Below are 23,697 nucleotides of genomic sequence, written 5' to 3'. Positions count from 1 at the left end.
AAGTATCAGTGACTATAATGGGATTTGCATGCTTAGTACTGTTTTGCCTATTAAGCCAAAATGAATGCTTATCTGATTCAAACTTATTTCAGTGGATCCAACAAGATATGCTTGGTGGGATTACAATACCGTTCCTATAACAGACAGAAGACACAAAAAGGGGCCATTAGTAAATGTGCTGAGACCATAGGGCAATTCCATAATGTAGTTTGAGAATTTCTGTTTAGAGGTCCAACATTTTTGCTTTTATCTTTTTGACATTTTTTGGGACATTCATGAAGTAATGGATGACCAAGGTGATGTCTAGTAATTCCTGGGAAGGGACCTAATGTGGAGAAATTAGGTATGACAATATTACAAACAGTGACATAGTCAAGTGCTCAGTTTGTTGTTCTCTCCATATTCATTAATTACTTTTTATTATAGAGCAACAAATGCAAAAACTGATAGACATTGATAACAAATCATCAAAAGAACGGGAAGGGGAATCATAAGGTACATTTGTGTGATTTACTTATGCACGTTTGTAATGTAGTAAATAAAAGCACTATCGCTCATATTTTTTCACTCCTTCTTATAGGAAGCACCATATTTTACAGGCGTAGGCAGACACAGTCCAGAGCCACCTACGTGGGACATTGTTTTCTCACTCTGTCCATCCCCTCTTTCTCTTTGTGTTCAGAATACTTTTAAGTATGTTGGTTTTCCTAGTACAGAGGTGAAGTTGGGAAGTAATTTCATATCTACCTGTTGCTCCTGTGGAAAGCACAAGGTGAGATAGTGATATCAGACCTCCAAACACTTGCACTGAGGACATTTGGAGATTGGCCGTCAGGAGTACAGGACCATCTAAGTCATAGGAGGGAACGTTAATTTGGTGATGAAGGGAGACTAGGACAGACTGGTCATGGGGGGTGAGGGTGAAGAGGAGGGAGCAACGCGACAGTCTACTTTCATTGAGCCAATGGGCCTGATGGACCTGTGAAGGGAGACACACCCCAATTCTAGACAGCACTCTTATGTAATGGTCATGCCTAGTTCGATGTCCCAGATGGACCCATTTATTCCCTGGACACAAAGGTAGAAGTCTTTGACACTAGATTCCTGGCCAGGGGAATATCAGATCAATCCCCATTGTAAATGTGCATGGTGAGTTGGGTCCATAGGGGGTGCCCTGAGTGGAGACTCGATTCATGGGAAACAATGAACTTGCACACAAAACCGATCTTAGGCACAGCATGGAACAATACTTTAAAGGAAATGGCATGTCAGTCCAATCTTGGGTCAGTGCCTGGGAGGCATAGTGGTCAGGGGCTCCTGATCTTACACATAGCAGGGAATTAAACAGAACACATCAAGGCAATTGCTGAACTTAAGCGCAAATTGTGCCAGTGGGAGGCATCTGATTACACTCACGAGGGATGAATGCTGTAGAATTGTTAACCAGCATAGGCTCTATGAAGTTGGAAACAAAGGGGGGAAATTATTCACATGGCTGACTCACAGAGATCAGTGTGGCCAGTAGATAGCCGCGATAGGGAATGAGGAAGGGAGGGTAGTGGATACAGCTGAAGAAATGGTGGAGGCCTTCACAGCACTTCTGTCACACCGCTACAGAATCAAGATGGCGGAAATGGCGGAGGGATGTCGAGTGTTTCTTTGGGATATTCCAACCCCTATGCTATATGGAGATAATGAAACAATACTTGACGCAAAATTCAAAGAAGATTTCCACCAGACTTTTTCGATTGCATGGTGTGCAAGGTTACTGGACCGAATAAAGAAATGTGGTGCATTGTAAAAAGGGTTGTGTCCTGAGTATGGGGTGGGTGGAACTTGCAGAATTTGATACTGTGGAATTACATAACAACTTTGCAAGATTCTGTGGAGTTAAGCCAATGGGCAGGGTTAGGCACCTCATGTTGCTCATGCTGTGATTTAGCACTGGTAACGAGTTCTGTGCTGAAAAATCAGCACAAACGGCACCACGCGCTGTGACAGAGGGTACAGCTACTCAATTTGATTTTGCTGCTGCTCAAGTAGATTTTCTACTTGAGCGTCAGCATTTGACCATGAACAGTTAAGGCCACCCATGTTAGGAAAATCTCAAAGCATGTCCTTCTAGCAACCAGAAATTGCACTAGAGCTTGCCAACTTACCAATATGGACCTGCTCATAGGACAAATTCCAGCTACTCCCAAGGGATCTTGGCATTGTTACAATTGTCATAATACACAACACTGAGAAGCCAGTATAGCAGTGTGCCTTTTATAGGCCCATTACCCTCAATATAAAGTGAAACTGGTGAAAGTTTTGGCGAACCACCTGATACAAGTAATTGACAAGTTAATAGCCCCTTACCATTCAGGTTTATTGTCTCATAGGTCCACAGTGAGCAACCTCAGAAAGTTGTCCAACTCCTTGGGGTGGCCATACTTGATGACGACCTTGGAGAGATTCAGGTTTGTGCCAGAATTTATGACATGGATCAGGGTCCTCTGTGATAAGTCCCTTGGAAGGCTTATGGTCATTGGGGTGCTGTCCAGGAAGTTTTACCAAGAATGAGGGACAAAGCAGGGATATCCAATCTCCTGCTTGACGTTCGCACTGCACTGGCTCCAGAGCTATCTGCAAACTGGGTATAAATCCACACACAACTTTGTGGACTGCGATGGGCAATGGGGTGGGAATATGCTGTATCGCTATATGTGGATAATATACTTGTGTATCTGGCAGACCAGCTTCACTCCATTCCTACAGCCTTAGAGATGTTAGGGTTATTTGGGGGGTCCTCAGGGTGCATATCAACTGGGGCAAGTTTGTGGCATTACAGATTACTGCATGGTGTTCCCGAGTGGGCTGGAAAGGCATATATGTGACACCGGACATGGTTGAGTTGCAGCAATGTAAAATAGGAAGGGTACTGAAAGACTACACATTGGATGTGGGCCACTGGTGGAAACTCCAGAACTCACTGCTGAGTAAAGCAACCCTTTACAACCTGATCACACTCTAGAAATGTATAGATATGTCATAAAATACCCTGGACTCTGTGATGAGACTGCTAGTGTGGGACGGCGGTCTCCCAGAATAACTCTGACAAGGAACCCCAATGACAGGGGAATAGCGCTCCAGGATCTGAAAGTGTCTACTGGGCAGTCCGGCTTCAAGTAGTGAATGTATGGGCGCCATTGCATCACAACTTGAGCCAACAATACAGGCAGTTAGAGTATGGGGTTGTGGGGCTACCCATTTCAGCTTCACGATAGGGGCAGGCTCGAGGGGGACATGGATCAGATGGTGGTGATCGTTAAAATATGGTAGAAAACAATGAGGGCTATGGCATGGGAGGGAGTAGTGACACTTGAAACTCCTTTGTGGAAATCAAATGTTTTCGGGTCTATAGGGCAGAATGCAATGGGGACTTCTGGGCATTTCGAAATTGGGAGACCTGTGGAGTTCCCAGGGACTCTTCTCATTAAAAAACTGTTAAAACAGTATAGCCAATTGAACATGCAGTGTTACTAGTAAGCCCAGGTGCAACATTTCCTTGGGGGCTACAGTGATAGGCTGCAGAAAGTTCCTGAGGAAACACCAATAGAATATAGGATTCTGGTTGTGCCACTCCATAGACAAGCTGGGCCTGATTCAAAGAACTAACTTAAGACAAAATCCTAAACTTACTACCATTTTGGTATTCACAGAAGGCACTTACTCATTTTGGTATTCATAGAAGGCACTTACTCATTTCGGTATTCACAGAAGTTAGGACTCCTAACTTTAGGACTCCTAAATGCCTTCTTTGAATAACGAAAGTCTTAAAGTTAGGATTTTTTTCAGTTTAGGAGTCCTAAAGTTATGAGTCCTAACTTTACAACTCCTAAACTGAGAAAAATCCTAACTTTAAGACCTTCCGTATTCACAGAAGGCATTTAGGAGTCCTAAAGTTAGGAGTCCTAACTGTACTACTCCTAAACTGAGAAAAATCCTAACTTTAAGACTTTCGGTATTCACAGAAGGCATTTAGGAGTCCTTAAGTTAGGAGTCCTAACTTCTGTGAATACCGAAACGAGTAAGTGCCTTCTGTGAATACCAAAATGGTAGTAAGTTTAGGATTTTGTCTTAAGTTAGTTCTGTGAATCGGGCCCGCTATCTCCTAGCTTTACAAAACACTTGTGAGCAATACCTTTGCAGTCCTCAGCACACCGAAGGACAGGTGGAAGCAAGATTTAGGTACCCTTGATTATGCACACTGGTGGGAGGAGTGCCGAACTCCAAGGGAGATGGCCATCATAGCCGGATTCTGGTGAGTGCAATAGTGCAAGATTTATATTGTGTGTATTACAGAAAGACCAGGCTGCACAGCGTGAAGGGAGCAGATAGAGACCGTTGCCTTAGAGGCAGTGGCGGGTCAGGCACATTCTCCAAATTCTTTGGGAATGTTCCTGCACACAGTCATTTTGACCCACAGACTTTCCTTAATAAGGGTGGGGGATCTACCAATAGGGTCTCCCTGGCAATCTTAGCTGTCTGGGGGGAAAAGACCACACCAAAATCACTGTACTGAGGTGCAATGTGGCATCATAGTGACAAGGAGAGACATTATAAGACTGTGGAGCAGTTCGGAGATCCCAGGAGAGGAGCAATGAACTAGAAATCTGGATTGGTGCATGCTGGCGGAGAAGTGGATTGGGGCAATGGACATTAATGATGGGCACTCTGATGAGGAAGGGGCTGGAGATGCTTGTGATCTGTAAAGGGTTTTGTACAATGGAAAAGACTTCCTCTATTTAACTGATTCCCCTTAAACCAATTGTGCTATATATAACCTCATGTCCGGCGGTTGTTCCGTTGAATTGTTTATTCGTACTTGGCTTCTAAACAAAGCCTTAAATAAAAAGATGTTTTAAAAAAAGTATTAGGCTAACTGCCTCATTACTAATATGGAAGTAAACCTGAAAAGTAGAGTTAACTCAATACACTAAAAGTTTACCTCCAGTTCTTCGCTTTAAATGAGGATATATTAACTTTCGATCTAAAATACCAACTCGGAATTTCAGCATTAGGGCTAATTTTCAAATGGAGAAGATTTTATATTCAAAAACTCCTTAGAGCAATCCACTTTATTGGTACACACAGTACACAAAATCCGAGCTGAAACCCAGAACAATCTGCTGAAACATATCAGCATATACTAAAAACAAAACAAATATTTTATCAAAACAAAAGCACAATAGTCCTTCACCCAGGGAACATTTCACAGCATTCTTAAATATATGTGCAGACCATAAAAACAACACATATTTCAGCTGGACACAGTGAAAGAAACACCAACAAACATGCAGGTTACCACTGAAGCGTTTATCAAAATTAGACTAGGACACTTGTAACTACGTTACAAAAGGTTCTCTAGATAACCCTCATAAACGCTATGTATCGTGCTGTGTGGTTTATATTTGTTCTCCGCCCCACATAGACTTTGTGGCATTTATCATTGGGTGATCTAGTATGCTACATGCCAACCTCAAGCCTGAGGTAACCTCTGGAGTAGCGTAGCAGTGTCCAGAGATATGTGTAGGTACCACCAAAGAAGAAGGTCATTCTTAAAAGACAAACCCACAATACAGACAAATACTTTAAATAAATAGATGTGGTTTGTTAATAAAAGATATAAATGGGTATACTCTTGGACCAAGCAACTGAATCCTCGTATATCACTTTAAACATACAGTCAACATGTTTTTGCTCCTTGTCGCAAGCAGGGTCTATGGAACATTCGTCAGGACAAACAGGTTAAAATTTATACTTACACCTTTTGTGTAGTATATCAGGGGTTGTGATTTTACCCACCGTAGTTTTATGGTAAGGTTCAATTTACCTGAAATAGAAATTTGACAATTTTTCAAATATTCTCGGTGTACCTCTACATGTATGCATTTTCAAAACTGACATCATTTGATGATTGATTATTCATAAGTTAATTACACAGACATACTTTGTCCGTAATACTTATGATTCACAATTTCAGCATTAAGGTTGGACTAATCGGTGAATCACAGTAGAGAATCTTAGATACAAACAATTGGGCACATTTATCTGGTATACGGTGAACGATGTTGTTAACTATTCACGTATTGAAAGTACTGTTAGTATTTTTAAGCTTAAAGGATTTAACAGTAATGGTCACAATATTTTAGGTGTTCACGAAAACACAAACTCGGTGGTGGTTAGGTTGTGCTCATTCTCACTCTACCATAGTAACGGTATTTGCAAGAACTCAAGGATAAAGTTAAAGAATGAAGTTAAAAAACATGCTGGCTCTGCCGATGTAAACCTGTTAAGACCAGCGATTATACTGATATGCAGCAGGCATTTAGTTTGTAACGTCATTACCTAATTAGTAAGGAATTTCTGTGTCTTCGGGAGATTCAAACAATGTGGTCCTAGGCTGCAAAAAAGGGGGTACAAAGCGTTACCGTTACTCGAGTACAGATGGCCTCTGGCGAGATATGGGTTCTTTCGGCTTTATTCTTCTCACCCGCAGTTAATGGCGAATTCCGCATCTGCTGCTGGCTCTGCCCCCGGACGCGGAAACCCCGTCAATGCCATGTTTTTCTAGTAACTCAATCAAGGTAGTAGAGCGAGGACAGACGGTGTTCAGTATACAGCAATGCGTTGTGTTGCGGGTTTGGCAATCAAAAGAATACGGACCACTGTTTTGTTACAAGAGGAATCTATAACTGTTTATAGAGTTATTAGTTGTTATGTTGTAGTTATCATTAGCGTGAAGCGGTGCCTAATGTCAATGAGTATTTGTACAAATTAAAGGCACAATTGTTGGGATTAAAAACGAAGTTTTTAGAAACTCCAATATGATCTGCAAGCAGTATTTTATTTTATCTTTTGTGTACTGTAATGATTAATTCATAAAAGTGCTGAGTTTAGGCTAAGGACAGTAGTCCTCAACTTGTCCTGTTTCTTTTTTTAAGTATATTAGGTCTTAATTCGTTCATTGTAATCCTAACAGGTTTACGATATCAATATAGTGTGTCTTGATCACCTGATAAGTCATAATCAGAATTTTTCTTCTTTTGATGAACACATGACTTTTACACAGAATTGTTATGGTTATATCGGTGTAGTGAAGGTGATAATATAACGGACTCAGATAGAGTGTCCTGAGTCTGGACCCGTACACTTCAATGCATAGTTAGTCATATCAGTATAGAGATAGTTACGCAAGCTGATGCCAAGGAACATTTTCATTCAATCCACACTGGTAGGTTTTAAGTCTGTCTACCCATCTCTGTTCCTTCTCATATAGAATTTTCTCTGCGTTTCCGGTCTTATCTCTTAACTTTTCAATTACTGCCCATTTTAAGTCCTCTGCTCTATGGCCAGTTTCAACAAAAATGGATACAGAGTTTTGTGTTGTTTTTCTTCAGCTTTATATTACTTTTATGTTCCCCAATTCTTAGCTTTACTTTTCTGCAAGTCATACCTATGTATTGTTTACCACAGGGACATGTAATCATATAAATTACATGTGTTGAGTTGCAGTTCATATGCTCCCTTTGAGTCCAAAGTAATGTCTCTGTCAGTTGTAGAGTTTTTGTTGTGGTTGTTAAATTGCAAACGAGACACGTTCTACAGGGATGGTGTCCTGTCACAATAGTCATCTCAGTATTCCTTATGTGTCCGCTTGTGATTTGTTTCCTCGGACGGGTGTGGACAAGTATATCTTTTAGGTTTCGCGTTTGTCGGTTAGCAAATCTGGGTTTAGGCCATTTTAGATTTCCTGATGTCAATATCCGCCAGTTCTTATTCACTAGCTTCTGGACCGTGTAAGTTGCCGGACAATAAGTTGTAACACAAGTGACCAAGTCTCGGACAGGTTCCTTTATGATGGTTTCAAGTAGGCATGTTCTGGGTTGGTTTTTTGCTCTCTTTCTGCAATTCGAGATAGTGGTCGGTTTGTAATCTCGACTCTGAAGTTTCAAGCTCAGCTCTTGTGCTTGTTTTTTCGGTAGTCATTCTCTTGGCTGCAGTTTCTTTTCAACCTTAAAAATTGACTATAAGGCAGATTGTCCCTCAAAGGTTTAGGATGGAAACTTTTATATGATAACAAGCTGTTCTTGGCTGTTGGTTTGGTGAAGGTTTTAGTTTCGATCTGTCCACCTTTAATAAAATTGTCATATCTAAGAAATCTATACTGGTATTGTCTGATGTGAACGTAAATTTTAAACACGTGTCTCTTGTGTTCAACCAGTCTATGAATAGATTCAGATCTTTCTCATTCTTCCAAATCATCAGGATATCCTCTATGTAACGCTTCCAGTATAAAATACTGGTAGCGAAGGGATTGGTGTCAGCAAACACATTGACAGTTTCGAAATTGCTGACATACAGGCCTGCTACGGAAGGAGCACTCCCCATAGAAGTACCATGGCTCTGTAAAAACAAGTTTCCATCGAATTCAAAATAATTCTCTGTCAGTGCCAGCCGGCAGCATTCTAGGACAAAGTGGCGTGGTGTTTAGTAGTTCCACTGTTCCATAAATAGTGTATCCTCAAGCATTTGCAGTGTCTCTTTCTGTGGTAGGCTTGTATATAATGACTCTACATCAAGTCCTACCAGTAACATTGTTGTTTGGTCAAAAGGCATATCTAGTACTTGGTTGAGAAGATCTCGGGTATCCTTAAAATAGGTTGGTGTTTTTTTGGACCAAAGATTTCAAGAACTGGTCTGCGAACTGTGATAGAGGCTCTAGTATTGAGCCTATGCCCAATACTATCGGACTTCCCAGTGGAGGGGACCTATTTTTGTGCGTCTTGGGTAAGGAGTAAAAGAAAGGGATCTTAGGTTTTTTTGTGATTAAATAATCTGCCTCTTTCTTTGATATCCATGCATTTGTTTCAGCCTCATAGACCATCATCGCAATTGAGTTCTGTAGTCTTGGTGTGGGATCTAAAGTGATTCTTTTGTAAAATTTCTCATCCGCAAGAAGGGCTAGGCATTGTTGTTGATAGCCCTCTTTTTCCAGAATCACAATCCCACCGCCCTTATCTGCGGGCTTGATTATAATATTCTCATTTCCACGTAGTTCTTCCAGAGCTTTGCGTTCGTTCTTTGTTAAGTTTTGAAAGGTATGGTTCCTATCGATACTCATTTCATCAATGCCTTTCATGATGGCCTGTTCGAAGGTTTGGATTTCTACGGGTACTAGACTGTTGGGAGGATTGAATGTAGATTTTCTCCTTAAGTTGTTGTCTCCATCATCTGTCCTTCGATCAGTTCCTGCGAAGTACGCTTTTAGTTTCAGGGTTCGACAGAAATCTGCCAGCTCACATTTAAGTTTGAAAGTGTCTAAGGTTGGAGTAGGCACAAATCCTAATCCTTTATTGAGGACTCTTGATTGGTCTTTGGAGAGGACTAAGTCAGTTAAATTTACAATTAATGACTGTTCTTGCGTCCCTGGTTTTTCGGTTGTCATGCTGCGTGTCAACATGTTCCTCTGTTGATCTTGCCAGGTTAATGTTTTTCGTCTTCCTCTTTGTTGTTGGCCTCTTGCTAAAAAAGGCTGTTGTTTGGAGTTTTCGGTTCCCGTAATTTGTAGGCCCATCATTTGAGACATTTGTGGCATCCATTGGTTAAAGAGATTCATCCAGCCGGCATATGGTGGCATGTTCGGTTGGAAGTAAGGGACTTGGGGCTAGATGTAGGTAAAATAGATTTACCGATTTTTAATTACCGAATTTTACCGATTCGGTAATTAAAAATCGGTAAATCTAAGCTGTGTACATGTAGGTATTCCAGATGTGCTGGAATACCGATTCGGAAGTATTCGGTATTTACCGATTCGGTAAATACCGAATCGGTAATGCCCATTCATTCCTATGGGCTTTGAAGCCCATAGGAATGAATGGGCATTACCGAATCGGTATTTACCGAATCGGTAAATACCGATTTTCACAAGGGTGCAGGGGGTGTCACTTTGACACCCTCTGGCACCCCCAAAACAGGCTCGGGTGCCATGTGGCAGGCATACATGCCCTAAGGGCAGGTCTGCCTGTCACATGGCATAGGTGTGCATGCACACATGTGCATGCACACCGGAATCGGTATTTTACCATCAAATTGGATTTGATGGTAAAATACCGATTCTGTAAGGCCTCTGGGACTCAGAAGAGTCCCACCTACATATGGGAGCCTCAGATTCGGTAAATTTACCGAATTTTTATTTTACCGATTCGGTAAAATTACCGATTCGGTAATTTTAACGAATCGGTAAAAAAATGCCCCCTACATACCTTTCACCTATTTACCGATCAGTAACGGCCAAAATCGGCCGTTACCGATCGGTAAATGGCCTGAAACGGCCACCTACATCTGGCCCTTGATTTCCAGCATAACCTCTTCCAGCAAAATTTTGTCTCGGCCTTCCTCCCTCTTCTTGGGGTCGAATCTATGTGGGGTGGAGAACAAATATAAACCGCACAGCACGATACATAGCGTTTATGAGGGTTATCTAGAGAACCTTTTGTAACGTAGTTACAAGTGTCCTAGTCTAATTTTGATAAACATGTTGACACGCAGCATGACCAGGGACAAGCAAGAACAGTCATTAATTGTAAATTTAACTGACTCAACCTTGCCCAGCTGGAGGATTTTGACTTCCACTACACACACTAAGACAGAAGTTAGTCTTTGACTGGGATGAACCTGCTTGGTGTATCCGATCTGCCCTCCATTGCAATCAGCCTGAAATCGAGGGTTGGTCAGAGTCACATGCTAAAAATATCTTATGTTGGAACCTTACTTTTTCATTGCACTTTTTCTCTTAAATGTTTAGGAATTAATAGCTCTGGTTCCCCTAAAGAGATTTTTGTTGTTTTGATATCATTTTATTTATTAAATGTTCCACTTTTTGTGATAAATGTAAGTTTTTTTATTGTGTTGTGTCTGACTTTTTAACTGCTTTGTTGCTCCTATTTGCTTATTCATTTTCACTATGTTAAGCCTGTCCAGTCTGTGCAATAGCAACCCGGGGTTTAGCTCAGGTTTAAGTTATTGAAAACTTTGCCTAGACAGAACAGATTAGTGACTTTATTACTGGTGGTAGACTACTATCCATCCCAATTAATAATTCACTTTTTTACAAAACTCATATGCAGTGTGTGTGAAAATAATGTTTTCAGGGCTGGTTTGCATGGTTAAATCTATGAATTGGGGCACTTCTTTGTAGCATGAATATGGAATCTTTGATGACTGATAACCAGGTCAGGAGGTCTGCATATAATACAACAGGCAATTTATCCACTGAACAGGATTCCTATGAGCTAAATCGGACGAGCAATTTTAAGGCACTAACAAGATTATCTACATTCCTACTTCAGGAAATTATATCTTAAATGGCAATAAAGCTGAAGAGTGCTGATATGCGATGCCTAGAAATGTCTGAAGGTTTATTGATACAGAAGATGCATAACATAATGACTTTGCTTTGGAGGAATGAGTATGAGTTATTTGTTGGCCAACGATGAAATAGGTATTGAACTTGTATTGACTAATTTTCTAGCCAATTGGAGTGAGAACAGAATGGCGCCATTCTTAAGATGAAAGCTACTATCCCCAGTTGTAGGTTTTGCCGAATCAGACATTCATGTAAAGCAACTAAGTTGTTGTAAATGAGAAGAACAATTTCATGATAGTAGTGATTTTGTGACGTCCCCAAAAGTCCTCCATTAGTCTCTAATATACACTTATCCAGGGCAGTGAATTGTATGGCGTACCAGGAGCATCAAATGTCAATGGAAAGTAAAATATAAGGATTTATGTGCAAATACCGGCAGCACAGAGCCTAACACTAAGGTGAGGGTCCTAAAAATGGAATGAGTTTAGCCTCTAATGGACAGCTTAGGTTTATTCAAATAACAAATTTCCACTTACATATTTTCTACCATTTCAGAAGTCCTGATAGAAATTTTTAATTACAACAGTAAAGTTACTGAAATTCGAGCGCACGCCTCAGGTAAAATGTCCCGTGAAATGCAAGCAGTAGGTTGGTTTAGACAGAAAATCTTTTGCACAGACACATTTTCTGCTACCAGCAGTCTCCTTCTCAAATATTGCAAATCTTTCTTTTTCCTTACCTGAGGTTCACACGCCATAAAAAAAAAATTATCCTTAAATGTCAACAAGCCACATTTCAGTATGAAAGTGTAATTCTTCAAATATTCATGAGATTTCATTACAATTTGCTGGAAAATAAATGACTCGATTTCATACACCTCTGCACTTGATTGCTATAACGTAAAGCGTTTAACTTTTCGGTGCACTTGTTTTGTCCTTTCCAGTCGTCTTTGATCCCCTGATCTAAGCAATCTGTACAAGTTATACATTTGATTCCCATGTTCCAATGCACCAGCTTCCATTGATGAACAATCCTATGGAGCATGGTGAGAGATCAAAATGTCACTTCTTGTTTGGGAACCAGTAGAGAATTTACAATGGGGGAAAATATGTGAGCATGCCTGCTAAGATCCATCATCACTCTAGCACCCACTTTATACATTTTTTGCAGATGGCTAAAAATGTTCTTAGAAGCACAAGAATACAGCGTTGTGTAGTAGTCATGCATTGAACACAGTATGGACTTGACTATAACATCTCTACTTCTTTGAGTGAGGTAAGATTGAAATCTAGCGAGCAGTGGCGTCACTAGGGTTGGTGTCACCAGGTGTGGGTAACTCATGGTGTCACCCCCTCACGACTTACTGCATGGACCCTCTCCGCTCCAAGTCCGCCAGTGGACACAGATGGCAAATAACCACGGCCGCTGCCAGGTGCCCCTATGCCGGGCTGCAGAAAGTCGTTGCAGCAGGCTGGCCCTTTCCTCTGATAGCACTGCCTGCTACAGAGTACAAGTAAGTGTCTGTGTCACAAGGTAATCTTCAATTCTTCTCCAATTTATTTTAAACATGTCTGATACTGAGAAAACTAAAGTTGAAGCAGCTGAACCTGGGGCCTCAAAGCCTGCAGCTCCACCATTACAGTGACCATAATGAGTATAGTCACTCAAGCTGTGGCTTGTGCCTCACCGGCTGTGGGGCTGGGGCACCAGCCAAAAAATAGGGGGTATAGGGAGCACTCCATTTCTTTACTTGTTCAACAATTTCATTTGATAATTATAAAGTTCCACATCTGCGTGCTGGTCGGATTAGTGCCAAAACCCTATGGCACCTGTAATAAAGTCCATGGAGAGGGCAGTGATGTGCCCCAACCGACCCCACAATTGCATGGCGCCTGTCTGGCTCACATTTTCTTCATCTTGTTTCTTTTTATCCATAATTTTACTTTTTCAACCTTTTTGAATCTGTTTGTCTGCAATAGTCATCCAATACTGTCATCCACACTCCAGGTATTAATGCCATTTTACAAGTTTCTAGTGAGAATGCTGTGCCCATCTGGACCTCTTGCAAAATCACGACAGTTGCAGGGGTTCTTCAAAAAAATTAAAACAAAAATAAAAGGCATTGTTATTTGCAATTGTAATAGCTCCAACTTTCCTACTGCGAGACCTATTGGCAACGCCAGTGCTTGTCTACTTTGAGCCATGTTCAAGAGTGAGAAACCTAGAAAGTGTCATCCGCACTGCCAGTTGCCAGTGGAAACATTGGGCAGTTTCCTAAATCTTTATTGCCTGAGTACCTACACTGTGTGGTGTAGTCTTCTTTTCATTCTAAAGTGCCAACACCAATGTTTACACCTCACTGCCCCAAACACCACCTTTATATATATTCACAAAGTATCTGCATGCATAATGAGGGTGGAGGGTTCAAGTCCCATGCCGGGCACGGCCAGTCGCTGATGTTCAAGGAAGAAAAGCAGAATAAAGCTTGAAAGCTTGAAAACAGCTTGAAACAGTGTCGCCTGTCGTGAACTGAGGGCTGTAACTCACTGTGTAATGCACTATGTAAAGGCGACCACATGGCCGGAGGGAAGCTGGATGGGGGCGGGAGAGCCTGTAGGGGGGGGGGCGGGAATGTGAGCGAGGGGGGAGGCTTCTAATAACAAGCACTAGCGTTGCCAATAGGTTTCGCATTTGGAAAGTTGGAGCTATTGGTTTTATAAATGACATTTTATATTTATATATTGTTATTGGCATTGTCAATAACAATATATAAATATAAAATGTCATTTACAAAACTAATAGATCCAACTTTCCAAATGCGAAACCTATTGGCAACGCCAGTGCTTGTTTTTTTTCCACTGGTTTGTCTTTTCAGCGGAGCTTTTGTCAAAAATGTAATTATGAAGACCTCATGTGCTATTTCGTATTTTATTTTTGTCAGCTGTCTCTCTAGGAAACATTTTATATTTGTACAGATGTTTTAAACTGAGAAAATGTATTTCATTATGTTCGTTGGTGGGGAGATAGTTCAGCGGGTTCTGCTCTCGCTGCGGATAACCAACTCCGTGTGAGTTTTACACATTGGAATTGAAGCTGGTCCAACTCATTTCCCCTTCTATTGGCATTGTAAATAACAAAGCTATTAATTTTGCTGGTTTCAAAACCAACACATAAATAAAATATTTGTCATTTACAATACCAATAGCTGAAACTTTCCTAAAAAAATACCTAAACTACCAAAACTCCTAATCAGGCCCATATGTAGATCTGGGGACGTGTTTCACGTGAATTTGTAGAAATAAAATGTCTTGCTTAAAAATGCCTGGAAGCAATTTTAACCATTTAATCGTAAAAACTATAAAACCCTAGCAGGCAGGAAACTACAAGTCCTGGTATTCACTGCTTAGCAGTTGGAATGTTTTCATGGTTTTGTTTGTAAAAGCCATGCTGGCCGCAACTGTGTAATAATAAAATACACGCTTGCTCTAAATGTCAGGGTATAACTTTAAGGAGGGCGGCTCGGTGAGAGCTGGATGCTAGTCTCCCTGGCAGTGGCATTGCTGTCCTCTGTGTGAGGGAATGCTTTGCCATACAGTTCAACAAGAAGCTTTTACAGCCCGACATGAAAGGGCACCGACGTGACGACGAACAAAAGCCTCCACCCCCCTCCTCCTTGCTGGGGGCAGGCCGAGCCAAGCAAACTTCACACAAAGCTGCTGCAGCTGAAGTGAGTCACCGAGACACGATGCAAATGCAGAGTAAAACAGTCTTAGGTTTTTTGACACTCATCCATTGACAAAACAACTGATTTCCTGTAAAGGGTGATTCACATGAGGGACAGATGCGCGTGAGTCCCATCGTTTAAAATGTGGTTTGATTGAGGGGCGCAGAGACACGACAATGTTAAATAGAAAACAGAAACAAGGGAAGCCGGATGGGGGCGGGAGAGCCTGGTGGGGGGGCGGGAATGCGAGCGAGGGGGGAAGATGTGTTGGGAGGATTTCATTCTCTTTCGGTAGGTTGAACGTGAGCAGACACTGTAAGTTTTACAGATATGTTGCACCCAGTAAAACTTTTCGTCCTGCAAGGTGGTAATTCGACAACCTGTGGAATCAGTGCAGGGTGTTTCTTCACAACCCGTTAAATCACAATTTTGCCCAGATCTTAATGAGACCCAATGGCTCCAGATTGGGTGAACAGTATCAGTGCCCCTGTAGAGTGCTTAACTTGTATAAAAAATAAAAAGAAGGAGAGAGAGAGAAGTGCTAGGACTCTCGCCATGAGCCCATTGCAGCTTGCACCACACAGTGACCCTGCTATGCTGCCTGTGATAGTAACAACACAACTACTATCCCACTCTTAAGTGTGACACTTCTGACTATTCCAGGCCCCCGAAGCTACAAGAATGGCTTGGGCAGCAGATAATAGTCATTTTTATTGTATATTAAATTAACAATTAACTGCTCTTGTGGTCCTCTCTAAATTAGACAGACAGCCGTACCTTGTGGCAAACGTCTCACGCGCCGGTGTTGACAAGTGCGGTGTAGAGCACCAGACACTATCGGCTCAAATTTAGCACTGCTTCTGTCACTTTAAAGAATGCATCTAGTATACTTGAATTTATTGAGATATACGGTTCATGTGTGCATGACAACCACGCCGAGGCGGCTGGCCATGCCCCCATGTGCAGTATTCTAATTCTCAGACCCCACTTCCAAATCGCACCCCCAGAGACCACTTTGCATTTCAAAATGATTGTTTTTTTCTGACAGCACATCACATGAAACTCAAATTAGCGGTCAGGTCAATTGGCGAAAGTGAACCGCAATATCAAAATACGCCGCAATGTTGATATAATCTGTCCAAATTCACGCTGGCAACACACATCGCATGAAACTCAAATTAGCGGTCAGGTCAATTGGCGAAAGTGAACCGCAATATCAAAATACGCCGCAATGTTGATATAATCTGTCCAAATTCACGCTGGCAACATGATATGGCAACAGCAGATATCTGAATTAAACAAAATGCGCTTTACGTGAGGGCAATGTGAGAACAGTCATGCGATGCATTAAAAAACAAGGCCGGGAAAGTATCTGAATTAAACAAAATGCGCTTTACGTGAGGGCAATGTGAGAACAGTCATGCGATGCATTAAAAATCAAGGCCGGGAAACTGAAAGTACGGCCGGCCTGCGGCCGGCCATAAATAATTAGGGGAGGAGAAGCCCTTTGATGTGCTGGGCTGGCCGTGAATGCGCGTGCCTGTTTGCTCACGTGATTCACGTGAACTTCAAGCTTACCGCAGAAGAAAACCCTTGGTTTGACGAGGATTTTGGCTACTTGAATTCTCGCTCCCTCAATGCGCTTGCGCGCATTGTAGGTCACGAGACCTAAACAGCGTTTATTAAAAACCAATGCATTTCAAGCATCAAGTGCTCTTCATCAGGGTACGCTGGAAATAATACAAAAAAATACATATTTATTAACTACATTAAAGTGCGCAGTGTGTAACATGGTCAACCTTTTATCAACACTTAGAACTCAATACCTGCTCTAAGACTAAACTAACTGTCATTGCGGTCCATTAATATCATGCAGTGAATAATCTCTGAAGACATTTAAAACTGATCTTGTGTTGTAACCGATAATTCCACTCCAACAGCCCATTTAGCTAAATATGATCTCCCCCTTGCCAAAAGTCTTTATTAAACTGCTGCTCTCGAAGTAACCGCCCTCTATATTACAACGTGCCGTTCCCTCTTCATGCCCCACCTACCTTAGGGGCAGCAGCACAACACTGCACTAAGCATGGGCGAATTTTGCGAATCTGGCGTTCGCGAATTTGCGTATTTGCGTATTTGCGAACTCGCAATCTGCAAAATCCGCAAATTCTCGAGAATTTGCGTATTTTTTTTTGTATGTTCGCAAGGGTTTCTGCCAGTTCGCGAGGGTTTCGTACCAGTTCGCAATTGCGAACTTACTTGTCGGCTCACAACGGTCGCGACTATGTTGTTTCTACATCTGGTTCATCATCACAGGTTCCCAGCACCCTCTGTTTCACCCATGCCACCCTCTGGTACATCAATGCCACCCTCTGGTTCAACATCACTGTAGATTATGGGGGGGAAAGCAAGCACACCTGCCCTGCTTCAACTGACATGAATTAATTTGGGGTTGATTCATTAATGTGTCACTGTTTTAAAATTCCAGTCTGGCACCTGCTTCCTTATCTGTAATTTGCTTTCTGTTGCAGTGCAATTTATTTTTCCAGGACCTTTGTGGCCTACTTGTAGCTATTCTATGAGCCTGCTGTGAGGGTCAGAGCAGGGTCATAGAATTGTTGCAACTAGCAACTGAACTCTGGAGGGGCCCCAGTCAGGAAGCACTACAGGGAATGGTTACTATTACTAATGATGAGTTTGAACTTTTGCACCTGCTGAGTGCTTTCAGTTTTGCAAAACTCGTTTTTCTGCAGAACAGCAACTGTAATGCCTCAAACAAACATAGGCAACTGAACTCTGGAGGGGCCCCTCAGGAAGTACTACAGGGAATGGTTACTAATGATGAGTGAACTTTTGCACCTGCTGAGTGCTTTCAGTTTTGCAAAACTCGTTTTTCTGCAGAACAGCAACTGTAATGCCCCAAACAAACTTACTTGTGAAAGTTGATTTCTAATCCAAAAGTGATCCAAAGAAAGTCAAAAGGCCTCAAATCCAAAAAAGTGCAGGCAAATGTCAACCTGAGGAGTTATTCTGATAAAAATCATCATTTTCAGAAGGTCTTTGCTGCTTGCTAGTGGATTTCTTGTGCAGAATTGCAAATTTTGTAATTTCGCGAGTGCGAGATTGTTGCTGCCCGCCGCACCTACATGTTCGCAATTGCGAACTCTCGCGATGCGTCGCCAAACTCCCGCGGGATCCCGCAGCAAGATCCAAAATGGTGCAGCACTCGCAAAATATCGAGAAAAACAACTCGGCAAACGCTGAATGATGGTAAGTGAACGCCGCACGGCGCAAAATTGTATCACCAAGAAAAAAAAATCCACTGCGTGCGAATTTGCGGATTTTCGGTAAATTTGCGAGCGTTCACGGATTGCGAATTTACCAAAAATCCGCAAAATCCGCGAGCGGAACGGATTTTCCGCCCATGCTTACACTGCACCTGCTCGACAATCGTGACAAGCTACTTCTCATTTGTAAGACACATTTGATGCCCTCAAATATCCCCATTTACATGGAGGGGTCCTCATCATCAGGAAGAACTGCAATCCTAGGTAACGTTGGGACATGTTCTGCTGTGTGCTGGCGTGCCTGTCAATTCCACACCCAGAGAAGGCGACACAGACCGACCCTATTCTTTGTGGTCTTCGGGGCCTGTAAGTGGTCGTGCTCCTGGGCAAAACCATGTGTCTGAACACCTTCCGTCCAAGCCAAAGAGCAGACCTCCCTCAGTCTACACCCCTGTGATCCCGCAGTATGGCCCCAGTTCGATAATGTTTACAGATATCGCCTCGGTCAACCCATTCTGGCTGTCATGTCTGGTCAGCATCGTCGCAGTTCCCAAGTGTAAGGTATAGGCACAGTTCACTTTAAACTGCATATAAAATCATAGCTCACACACTTTAAAATGAAAGACAAGTAAAACTTAAATATTCAGTAGGATTAGTTTTTTACATTACAAACGTCTGACCTTTTCCATTCCGAACTTTTTTCATCACATCTATCATACTACATAGAAGAGATAAAAGAAAATTTGCATTATCTTTTGTTATCTATTTTGTTTAACATCTGCAATATTATGTAATTCCGAATGTTGTGTAGTGTTGTGTTACAGGCTCTACAGTCAAGTGCTGGCTGGCTGCAGAGTGCCCTGTTCTTATTGGCGTTTCTCTGTACTTTAAGTAAACATTTTTAATAACACTAATGTGCACTCTGGTATTGTTGCGAGCATGGAAGCTGAGACTTTCTAGCAGAAACAAGTGGCCTGTTTGCGGGCAGGGCTCTCTGTGTCATATTAGTTAGTGTCCTTCCATTTCTGGTATAGCAGCAGTTTTAAGATTTTTTTTAGAGTCTCTTATTCCTCACATGGGTTTAACTCGTAACATTTATATGTTTCAATCGTCTTCATTGCTTGACTTTGTTAGTGAGAAAGTGCCACTCATAGTCATAGTCATTGAAATGTCACTCATAATAACACTGTAATTACGAAAATGTCACTCATAGCAATCTGAAACCTTGGAAGCTACGTATCGAAGCAGACAGGCCCTGACCCCCGGCCAGCTCCTCACACGGCATCATGGTGCTGCTATTTCAATGGGGGTTTTGAGTTTGGTGGCACACATTTAGAGCCTTATTTATGAAGGCCTTGCATCAGTTTTGCGCCGCCGGTGCGTCACTTTTTGTGACGCACCAGCGATGTAAAAAATGCGCCTCGTTGCGCCATGTTTAAAAAGTGACGCATCTAGGTAGATGCGTCACTTTTTAAACCCCTGCGCCACATTATACCTGCGTCAGGTATAATGAATGCAGAGGGGGCGCTCCCCCGCAAAAAGCCTCGTAATAGTGAGGCAGTGAAATCTATGAGATTTCACTGCGTCACTTTTAGGACGCTGTTCCGTCAAAATCTTGCAACTGAGAATAGCAAGGACCCCCTGGGTAGTAACAATCTATAGACTCCTAGGGCAGGGTAGCAACATATGCGAAAAAAATCCTAGGACGTCTAGGTATATAGGTGTACAGATAAGACAGGCCAGTTGTCAAGAAGGAGCAGTAGGGGAGGATTAACGAAGTTGTATAAAAATTATATTTTTATTTTGTATATTTAAAAATCATATTAGAAATGACGGGAGGTCACACCAATATGATGGGTATTAAAATAGTTTTGTCAAAATTACATACAATAATCATAACAAATTAACATGAAATTCATAATACATAAAATAACGGAATATGTTAACAAAAGCATACAGATAATCACATCAATAATAAAACAAGCATAAGAACTCGACGCGCGTTTCGGCAGGGGACCGCCTTCTTCAGGAGACACAATTTAAAGTCAGTCCCCAAGTCAGGAATGTAGGTTTTTAAATTTATTTGTAATAATACTTGTACATGTTGTTATTATAACCTCTATGGATGTCTAGATAACATAGATATTCTTTTATAATTGTGTTTCAGGAATTAAAATTGTGTCTCCTGAAGAAGGCGGTCCCCTGACGAAACGCGCGTCGAGTTCTTATGCTTGTTTTATTATTGATGTGATTATCTGTATGCTTTTGTTAACATATTCCGTTATTTTATGTATTATGAATTTCATGTTAATTTGTTATGATTATTGTATGTAATTTTGCCAAAACTATTTTAATACCCATCATATTGGTGTGACCTCCCGTCATTTCTAATATGATTTTTAAATATACAAAAAAAAATATAATTTTTATACAACTTCGTTAATCCTCCCCTACTGCTCCTTCTTGACAACTGGCCTGTCTTATCTGTACACCTATATACCTAGATGTCCGTCAAAATCTTGCGCCTGCCTCACAGCAGGCGTAAGACTGACGCAGGCCCTTTCACATGGGGCTTGCCCCATGTGAAAGGACGCATTGCTGGAGTTGCGTCACTTTTGTGACCCACTCCAGCAATGCCTCACTTTTGTGCTTACAGATACGTCAGAAATACTGACGTATCTGTAACTCCTTGCGACATGATGCGTCATACATTAAATATGACGCATCAGGAATGTCGTAAGGAGTGCGCAGTGAAAAGTGACGCATCGCTGTTTTCACGCAGCGATGTATCACTTTTCATAAATGAGGCCCTTAGTGCCTGGACATGGTGGACATGGTGGGGCCAACCCCGCCTGGTTATATTTAGGGATATCATATGCAGTGACTTTCAGTACCAAACCCGACCCCCAAAGAGTAGACAGCAACGCCACGCGTACATAAATAAAAAAGCTTCCTTTTTTATAGCACCCACTGTGACTGTCTTGGGCTGACCTTGGGGACTGGGAGTCTAATGCGATTGCGAATGCGATCTGATTGTTGTGTGCCACATTTCCCTTTCTAAAGTAAACTTCATCATAACATAAATGATATTTCTTCTCACCTCGGCCTCCGGACCCATTACCAGATGAAGGGGAGACGACGGCGCGCGATATCAAACACCGACAGAGCTAGGCCTTAACCAGATTGGTGTCACCCAATGATGGGGTGACACCCGGTACGGTCCGCACCCCCCGCACCTCCTTAGTGACTCCGCTGCTAGCGAGTAGACAAATGTGATAACATTTAATACTCAGTTGGGAATTGATCATTCATATTAAGCTAATTGTCAGATGTCACTAATACGGTCTTAACCTCCCACAGGAGGCTGATAATTGGTGCAACCTGGCTCCAGTATTTGTGTACTCCACTCAGCTTCAAGATGGTAGACTGGGACTCAACAAGCATCTATTCCGTATTTGCCGATATTGAGAACAAGGACCTCTCTCATCGATAATGTTCACTAAGGTGATCAGCTCTTGTGAATCACAAGTCACCATTCAGTCAGAGTAGCATATGTGTGTGAATTAAATATAAAAAAAATCCTGCGCTTACAACTTGATGAATAGGGCTTAATTTGCTCCAGGAAAAGCGCGGGTATAGGGCTAATCACTAGGGTACACCAAAAATTCATTTCTTTGTAGGTGCTATCATGCTGTCTTAAACCACTTGCATGGATCTCCCACAGAGAAATGATCTAGATCCATGATGAGGGGATCCCATCAGCCATTTGCGGAAGGCTGTTGATAAAGGTAACATGAGCCATGGCACGAAAAGCACAGCTGTGACTCTATCTACAAATAACAGCACCCTTTTTCTGATGTAGATTAGGGCAGTTTCTGTATCTTAGTGAGATCTAAAATGCGATTACCTTCCTACAGAAAGGCAATTGGTTATTTGATGTAAACCTTCTGCAGGATACTGGAAAGAACAGAGCTCTATGAAGTAGGAGTATACCCAGCTAGATCAAATGGACTCAGACCTTTTTGAAGAGTGAAAGTGATTAAAGCATGCTTTTAAGAGCTCCTATACCTTCGTCTCTGCTAGAGAGTTTTTTTAAAATAATTTTGGCAAACAATATCAAGAGCATATAGCAAAATAATTTTATTCTAGCAGAAGGGAAGGGATCGCATGGACATTCAGTGAAAAACATGCTGCTTATAAAATCCTCCACTTCAACTCATATCATCTTTTGTGGGAGTAAGTGTGGAAGAGGTCACTAAGGGTTGAAGGCACAAAAGGATTTTGCGGTCTCCATCACTGTCATTTGCAAAATCACCAGCTTTGTGGTTGTAAAATCCACCTTTATGATGTACAACACCCATTTTGCGAGTCAGAAAACGTTTTGCAACTTATAAAATGGGTTCTGATATCCATACCGAATCACTATTTGTAAGCAGGATCAAGGAGATGTTCCTTCCAAACTGGGGTTCGGTAACTCATATATCAATTTTTTAAAATTAATCAATCATATTAATCAATCAATTAGATCAATTGTAAAGCGCACTACTCACCCGTGAGTGTCTCGAGGCGCTGGAGGTAGGGATGCTGCTACTGCTCGAATAGCCAGGTCTTGAGTTGCCTCCTGGAGGTTAACAGATCCTGGATCTGCCGTAGGAAGATGGGGAGGGTGATCCAGGTCTGGGAGAACGATCTGCAGACGGAGGTCACTCTTAGGATGCGGGGGACCATGGCAAGGGTGAGGTCAGCGGAGCATAGCTGGCTTTTGGGGGTGTAGAAGTCGAGGTCTGTTGAGGTATGCCGGTCCGGTGTTTTGGACCTTGTGTGCATGGGTGAGGAGCTTTAAGGTGATCCTCTTATTGACGGGGAGCCAGTGCAGGTCTCTCAGGTGGGGTGTGATGTGACTGCAGCAAGGGATGTCGAGGATCAAGCGTGCCGAGGGGTTATGTATGCGTTGTAGTCATTTCAGGAGTTTGGCTGAGGCTCCTGCGTAGTGGGCGTTTCCGTAGTCCAACCTGCTGCCGACGGGGGCCTGGGTGACCGTTCTTGTTTTGGTGGGGATTCACCTGTCAATCTTGCGGAGCATGCAGAGGGTGTTAAAGCAGGAGAACGAGACGCCATTGACCTGCTTTGTCATGGAAAGAGTAGAGTTGAGGTGTTATTGCTGTTCCCTGTGCAGTTGGCCACCAGGATAAGGTAAATGTAAGCGAAGCCTACATGCAGGATGCACTGTTCCTAGAGAATATTAAATTCTCAACAAGTTAAATGGTATATTC

The sequence above is a fragment of the Lissotriton vulgaris genome, chromosome 4_1, assembly GCF_964263255.1.
Source record: "Lissotriton vulgaris chromosome 4_1, aLisVul1.2, whole genome shotgun sequence".
Classification (NCBI taxonomy): Eukaryota; Metazoa; Chordata; class Amphibia; order Caudata; family Salamandridae; genus Lissotriton; species Lissotriton vulgaris.
The sequence above is the reverse complement of the archived record's forward strand: the minus strand, read 5'-3'. Positions refer to the sequence as shown.